Genomic DNA, 8201 nt, shown 5'->3' with positions numbered 1-8201 from the left:
GAGAGAGAGAGAGAAAGAAAGAAAGAAAGAAAGAAAGAAAGAAAGAAAGAAAGAAAGAAAGAAAGAAAGAAAGAAACTCTAGGAGATGTTTGCTCCTTGTTGGAGACTTGTCTTTGCTGATGTGTCAGAGAAGGTGAAAGAATAGAAGAGCCAAAAATCAAAGCCAAAATTCTCACACTTTAACAGTCTGACCTGAACACTTGGAACCTTACTCTAGTTACCCGTGGTGATATCTCACACTAACATCCAGAACCTTACACCTAACGACTCCTGGGCCTTACCCCAGAGAGCTAACCTCAGCGAAGACCATGGATGCTACAAAACCTACTACTCAACAAGATCCTGAGCTGCTCACTTCTCTGTTCAGATATGATTCCCTCACAAATGGCACATGAGAATTAAATAATTTCACTTAATGGCATAAAACACCTTCCATTCCTAGTGGAAGGAAGTGAAATGTAAATATTTCAGAACAAGAAAAAAAAATGACATAAAAATTTACTAGTAAAAACATTTCCACTAAGGTCTGGGATACAGCTCAGTGTTAAAGCTTGTGCTTACATGGATGAGACCTTGAGTTCATTCCTTGGAAGGCTGAAGCAGAAAATGTCATGAATTTGAGGCCAGGTTGGACTGCATGCTGGAAGCCTGTCTCACTTTGCCTCCCTACCCACCCCAAGGTCATCTTCATAAGTTTTCTCTCAGTTCTTTTTTTTTTTTTTAAGATTTATTTATTTATTGTATTTAAGTACACTGTAGCTACCTTCAGACACTCCAGAAGAGGGTGTCACATCTTGTTACAGATGGTTGTGAGCAACCATGTGGTTGCTGGGATTTGAACTCGGGACGTTCGGAAGAGCAGTCGGGTGCTTTTACCTACTGAACTATCTCACCAGCCCTTTCTCTCAGTTCTTATGTTAAAATTACTTCCTGTGGTATGCCCACATAGATACATGAGTTTGGATCCTTGGCACCATTAGAAGGTGTGGCCTTGTTAAAGTAGGTATGGCCTTCTTGGAGAAAGTGTGTCACTGTTGGGGTGGGCTTTGAGGTCTCCTATGCTCAGTGTGGCACAGAGTCTTCTCCTGCTGGTTTTGGATCAAGATTTAGAGCTCACTGCTCCTTCTTTAGCACTATCCCTGCCTCTATGCTGCTATGCTTCCCACCATGATGATAATGGACTAAACCTCTGAAACTGTAAGCCAGCCCCAATCAAATGTTTTCCTTTATAAGAGTTGCTGTGGTCATGTTGTCTGTTCACAGCATTAAAACCCTAACCAAGACAGAAGTTGGTACCAGGGACTGGGGTATTTATGTGATAGGCCTGACCACGCTTTTGTTTAGAGGAATGTGGATTTTAGAATTCTGGATTAGGAAAGCTGTGGAATGTTTTAAGTGGAGCTTAATGGGCCATACTAGTGAAAGTATGGAAGACATGATGAGACCCTTGGGGTGGGTAGGGAGGCAAAGCGAGACAGGCTTTCATTATACAGTCCAACCTGGCCTCAAATTCATGACTTTTTCCGCCAAGGAATGAACTCAGGGTCTCATCCACATGCTGGGGTCTGAACTCAGGGTCTCATCCACATGCTAGGGTCTGACTCAAGAGATTTCAGAGAAGAATTTGAGTATGTTGCCCAGAGATCATTCTTACAATGTTTTGGTGAAGAACATGGCTACTTTTTGCCCTTGTCCAAAGAATCTGCCTGAGGTTAAGACAAAGATTTAGATTAATTGCATTGGTAAAGAAATCTCAAAACAATTTAATATAGACTCTGTCCTGAGGTCCACTCTTACGTGAAGAGTGTTTTGATAAAAAAGGAGCACACTGAGAAAGAAAATATACAAAATATATGGTTCAAGGATTAATGGGGTACCAAGAAGTGGATTGGAGCCAAATATTGTGTTCTAGGAGATAAACAGATTAAAGATATTAAGTGGAATTAAGGGAGTAGTGACCTTGGTGCAAGATCCAACCACACTTGTGAAAAGGAATTAAAGAAAAGCTTAGGTCGAGGTGCATACCTTTAATCCCAGCAGCCAGAAGGCAGAGGCATGCAGATCTGTGAGTTAAGGGTCAGCCTGGTCTACAGAGCAACTTCCAGAACAGCCAAGCTTAGCCAGTGAAGGAAACTGCTGAAAACAGAAAGCTGGTGAGCAAGTAGTTAACGGAGGGGACCAAGTTCCAGCCCCAGCAAGCAGCAGAACTTGGCAGCTTCACCCATGTGGCTCTGTCTTTAGAGTCAAGAATAGAAGAAAGGGGTTATAGAATCACCCTCTGTGACTTAAGGAAAGCAGCTGAGTTCAAATATGTGGCAGTGTTGTCCCTGTATGGAGGCCCAGAGGGGCCGTTGTGTGAAACTGTGAAGATGAAGTCTGGATTGCCTTGGAGATCCCAAGAGATTAGAGATGCCAGAGCCATGAGGTACCGGCTGAGGCAAACTGCTAACAGGGAGTGAAAACAGCCTGAGGGAAAGAAGTGTGATGCAGTTAACAAAGATGAAAGGAGCTGGAGATCTGAAGAGTGGTTTGTGAAATCAGAGAGAGATGCCCCGCTGGAGTGTGCCCCACTGGTTTTGGTCTGGTTTTGGTCCAGTATTTCCTCATCACTATGCTCCCTCCCTCCATTTTGGGAAGTATATTTATATATCCTATGTCATTATATGTTGGAGGCATGTGATGTTTATTATTATCATTATCATTATTATTATTTTATAGGGGATTACAGTTAGGAGATTGCATAAATCCTAGAAGAGACTTTGAACTTTAGACTTTATACATTGTTGAGACTGATAGATATGGGGACTTTTGAAGTTGGACTATAAGCATTTTGCATTATGTTATGACTACAGGCCTATGGGAGCCAAGGGGTGGAATGTGGTGATTTGAATGTATATGAATGACCCCCATATTCTCATGTGTTTGGACCTTGGCCCATGAGGACTAACATTAGTTATGGCCTTGTTGGAGTAGGTGTGATCTTACTAGAGGAAGTGTACTGCTGTGGGGAATGGGCTTTGAGGTCTCCTATGCTCAAGCTATGCCCAGTGTGAGACACAGTCCCCTTCTGCTGCCTCAGTTCAAGATATAGAGCCCTTGCCTCCTTCTTCAGCACCATGTCTGCCTGCATACTGCCGTGCTTCCAACCATGATAATGGACTGCCAAGCCCCTGAAACTGTAAGCCAGTCCCAATCAAACATTTTCCTTTGTAAGAGTTGCCTTGAACACGATGTCTCTTCACAGCAAAAAAAAAAAAAAAAAAAAAAAAAAAAAAAAAAAAAAAAAAAAACCTAAATAAGATACTTACTTCCCTTAAGGGAAATGGGTTACAAACCAAAAAACTTCACCTTAAAATACAAAGATAGGATACAAACAGCTGACTATATATTTGGTTTCCTCTTTCCCTCCCTGTTGTGATCTTGAAAATGCCCAGAGACTTACCTACTAGCCTTTGCCAGAAACGTGAGTGATGAGCAGTTATTACTTATACCAGGGTTCTAAATGCTGGTGTGGAGAGTTCACTTTTAACAAGGAAGGGTGCCCGAACATTGACTTGGCAATACAAAGAGAATCTTACCAAAACCACTCCTCATATCTATAGAGATAGCAGGTGACCCAGATCCCTGTGTATTGCTCATACAAAAAAGCTCCTCCCTCCCCTTACCCATGACCACCTGCAGCCATCGGGAGAGCTGGAGAGCTATCGCAAATCCTCACTTGCTACAGTTCTCAACACTCAGAAGAGAGTGGACCCTTCACCTCACCTGGGCAGCAACGGTAGAGCTGGTCCTAACGACGAAGGCGCAGGCGAGCCCCTACTCAAGGGACTGCTGGCCCTGCCACTCCCATGCCATGAGGTAGCTTGAGTAAGGGATAGATGCCCTCCTCACCCTCACCACCTGAGGCAGTCAGGAGTTCTGGCTCTGAGGTAGAGCAGGAGATCTGCTTCTGCCCCTAGCTAGTTGCAGCATTCAGGAAAGCCTGAGGGCCCTGCACTTCACCAGAGAAACGGTAGAGCTAGCCCTGACAGAGCCAGAGAGCCATCCCTTGAGGCGTGAGAGGGGAAGTGCTGTCCCACCCTTTGCTGGCTACAGCACCCGCAGAGCATCCTGGCAGTCCTGGATCGCTCACTCTGATGTTGCAGGTGCAGGAAAGCTGGCAGGTTGACCAGCTCCGCTACCACCCAGGCACAGATCTCCAGGGCTTTGAGTTGGCTCACCCCAAAATCTACCTCACTTATGAACAGCTGGAGCAAGTGAAAGGGCCTGTTCTGCAGATCCAAAGCGGCGGCTTCTATGAGACATTTTTATGCTTTGTTTAAGTGTATTTCTTTTCTATTCTATTCTTTTCTTTAACAAAAAAAAGATTATTTATTTTACACTCTATCTGTATGTACACCTGCATACCCATACCAGAAGAGGGCATCAGGTCCAGTATAAATGGCTATAAGCTACCATGTGGTTACAAGATTTGAACTCAGGACCCCCGAAGAAGAGTGTTCTTAACCACTGGGTCCCTCCCCCCTTTTAAAGTTTCTTGATTTTTACTTTCTTTTGGGGGGTGTTGCAAAGGCCAAGGGAGGGCAGGTACAAAGGGATGGGGACAGAAGTAGGATTGGGTTGCATGATGTGAAACTCATAAAGAGTAAAATGTTAAGAAAACAAAACAAAACAAAACAAAACAAAAAACAAAACAAAACAAAAGCAGAACAACCCTTGATAGCCCCAAAGGTATCTTCACACTGGCCAGAATTGCAGCCTTGGTTTATTTATAGTTATAGTACCCCATATATGTGCTTCTAAATATGGAAGATTGGTATGGTTTTGAAGTTGGTGTAGACAAGTCTTCCAGAAGATATGCATTCTTTGATTTTGTGTGTTCTTCACAGTGCTAGGGATTGAACCAAAGCCCTGGAGCCCTAAACTACACAGCCACACTGTATACTTTGTATCAGGTCTCATGTCTTGTGAGTCACTTAGTATCCATCCATAGCGTCACTGCCCTTCATTTTCATGGTTCCTGTCATTCCATCCACTAGACAGGATTCTTAAATCTGATTTTATGAGATAATGCCACACTCTTAAAACATGTTTTTGAAACACTTTATGATACCACCATCAAAGAAAGTAAGTCACACTCTACTTCATGATAAGACTTGGCACTATCAGATTTTTTTTTTTTTAAATCAGTTAATTTGGAAGACACACAGTGTTTCATTATTTTTATTTATTATTATTATTTTTAATGTATAGCTCTTTCCTGTAGCACCTTGGTTATTTGAGAGCCTTGTCACTTAGACTGTTCTGCCATGTTCAATTCTGGTGATAGCGTTATTCTTCCCTTCCTGCTATAGAAAAGGGAAAGGTTTCTCAGGAACTGAAGCCCTGTTTTCTTGGAGTGGGGGGAGGGAGAGGAGGTTGTCCTTGGCTTGTTTTTCCTCAACTGCCTTCAGCTCAAAATAACCCTTGTGCCAGAGTGGCATATTTTAGGGTGTCATGCTGACTTGTTACTGGCAGCTGGGTTACTGAACAGTTGTATAGCATAGCAGGTTAAAAAGGCAACAGTCGTTACTTTAGCCTTAGGATTCCTAATCTCAGTCCACAGTTTCTTTCTTTCTTTTTTTTTTTTTTTTTTTTTTTTTTGGTTTTTCGAGACAGGGTTTCTCTGTATAGCCCTGGCTGTCCTGGAACTCACTTGCTAGACCAGGCTGGCCTCGAACTCAGAAATCCGCCTGCCTCTGCCTCCCGAGTGCTGGGATTAAAGGCCTGCGCCACCAGGCCCGGCTCCACAGTTTCAAAATGTAGCTAGACTATAGACTATTTTATTCTCACTTCTGTGTGTCAATAGTTGCCTGTATATTTCTTTCATCTCTTAGCTCTTTCTCCTTTTAATTACGGGCAGGCAGGTCAGGCTGGTTAAGTTGCTTGGCGGAGCTCTAGCTTGAGCCATTTTATCTAAGAATCTTAGTGAAAGGATCTGTTGAGCAATATGCGAACCCATTCTGAGCTTACAACGATTGCACTTTGATTTGGTCTTACCACAAAGCCACAGTCTAATTAGACTTTATTCTTCAACTCCCACTCTACAAAATTGCCTACAGATCTCCAAATACATGATTGTAGAAGTTCGGCCCTGTTCTTCCTCCAAGTCTCACACTCCCAGAAATAAAATATATTTACAAATACCTTGGCCATGTATCTAGGCTCTTCTCTGACTAGATCCTAACTTATTATAACCCATTAATTTTAACCTACACTCTGCCACACGACTGGTTACCTGGGCTCATGTGCCATTTGTCTGTCCCGTCACATCATTCAGGGCAGAGCGTCTCGCACCTGGCTCTATCCCAGAATTCCTTCTCCCCCAGCATGTTCCACCTCCCATTTCCTGCCTAAGCCATAGTCCACCGGCTTTTTAATTGACAGGCGATGCATCCGTACAGCACACAAGGTATTCTCTCTACATAGGACCTTTATCCGCTTTTGTCCTGACTAAAACTCGTCTGCTAGACAGCCATGGTGGCGGACAACTGTAATCCTAGCACTAGAGAGATAGCGGCAGGGGGATCAGGAATTCGAGGCCATGAGATCTTATCCTGAAAAGCCAAACTAAACCAGACCAAAACAAACCAAGCAGAGCTAGTCTTCCCTAAGACCATTTCTTCCTTGTAGTCCTGGTCAGCCCCAGCCACATGAGCCTAAAATGGTGCTTTCTTCCTTTCTCTAGCGTTGTAAGACCATAAAGTACAATAGCTACCTTACAAGCAGAAGACTTCTTCCCCAGACTCTTAGTCTCCAGGAAGCTTTCTCGTTGCTCACTAACTGGTCCTTAGCTGACACTTACTAATGCCTTTTCCTGAAGGTACTTGAGACCTACAAACTCTGATAGAAGGTAAATACCGAGACATTTTAAAGAATGATTCTGCGGTCTAAATGAGAGCAGCATTGTCTTTGTTAGAATTTCTATAGCTGTGATTAAAAAAAAAAAAAGATTTAAAAGATTTTTTAAAAATGCCTTAGGCAGGAAAGGGTTTGCTTCAGGGAACAGTATCCCAGTCACAGTCTGTCATTGAAAAAAGTTAAGGCAGGACCTCAAGACAGGAACTGAAGCAGACGCTCTGGCAGAGTGATACTTACTGGCTTGTTCCTCCTGCCCTGCTCAGTTTATTGTCTTATATACCCTGGGACTATATGTATCTGGTCTTAGCCTGAGACCTAACACTGCCTAGGGGTAGCACCAGCTGCAATGGTCTGGGCCCACATTAATTTTTAATCAAGACCCCCCCCCCTAAGAATCAATGGGGGTGACCTTACCTGTGACTCACAACATTGGGGATATGGATCCTGAAGAGGCCACCTCCTACTGCCAGGCAGAAACCCCAGTGGGGCCATAGGGATACCAACCCACCCACAAACCTTTTGACCCAAAAATTTATCCTGTCTACAAGAAATGCAGGGACAGGGCATGCAGCAGAGACTGAGGGAATGGCCAACCAATTGAGACCCATCCCTGACACTATTAATGATACTCTGTTATGCTTGTAGACAGGAGTCTAGGAAAGCTGTACTCTGAGAGGTGCCATACAGCAGCTGAGTCAGACAGATGTAGACACCCACAACCAAACAGTGCATGGGTTGGGGACTTTTGTGGAGAAATAGGTAGAAGGCTTGAGGCGGGTACGGAGTGCCTGGGATAGGAACTCCACAGGACGACCAACAGAGTCAATTAGCCTGGACCCTTGGGGCTCTCAGAGACTGAACCACCAACCAAAGAACATACAAGGGCTGGCCCCAGGTTTCCGTGCACATAGGTAGCAGATATATAGCTTGGTCTTTGTGTGGCTTCTGAACAACTGGAGCTGGGGCTATCCCAAAAACTGGTGTCTAACTGTGAGCTATGTCCTTCTAGCTGGGCTGCCCTGTCTGGGAGAGGATGTACCTTGCTTCACAGAAAGTTGATGTACAAGGGTTGGGGGCTACCCAGGGGCCCCACACACTCAGAGGAGAAAGGGGGAAGGTGGAAGGACTGTGGGAGGGGGTGACTGGGAGGGGTCAGTGAGCTGGATGTCAAGTGAATAAGTTAAAAAATATAAAAATAAGAAGAAAAAAAAAAGAAAAAATAACAAAAGAAGAAACTTCCCCATAGGTTTGCTCACAGCTCAATCATATAGAGGCTTTTTTTTTTTTTTATTTTAAAGATT

The sequence above is a fragment of the Mus pahari genome, chromosome 2, assembly GCF_900095145.1.
Source record: "Mus pahari chromosome 2, PAHARI_EIJ_v1.1, whole genome shotgun sequence".
In the NCBI taxonomy this organism is placed as follows: Eukaryota; Metazoa; Chordata; class Mammalia; order Rodentia; family Muridae; genus Mus; species Mus pahari.
Note: the sequence above shows the minus strand (reverse complement) of the source record.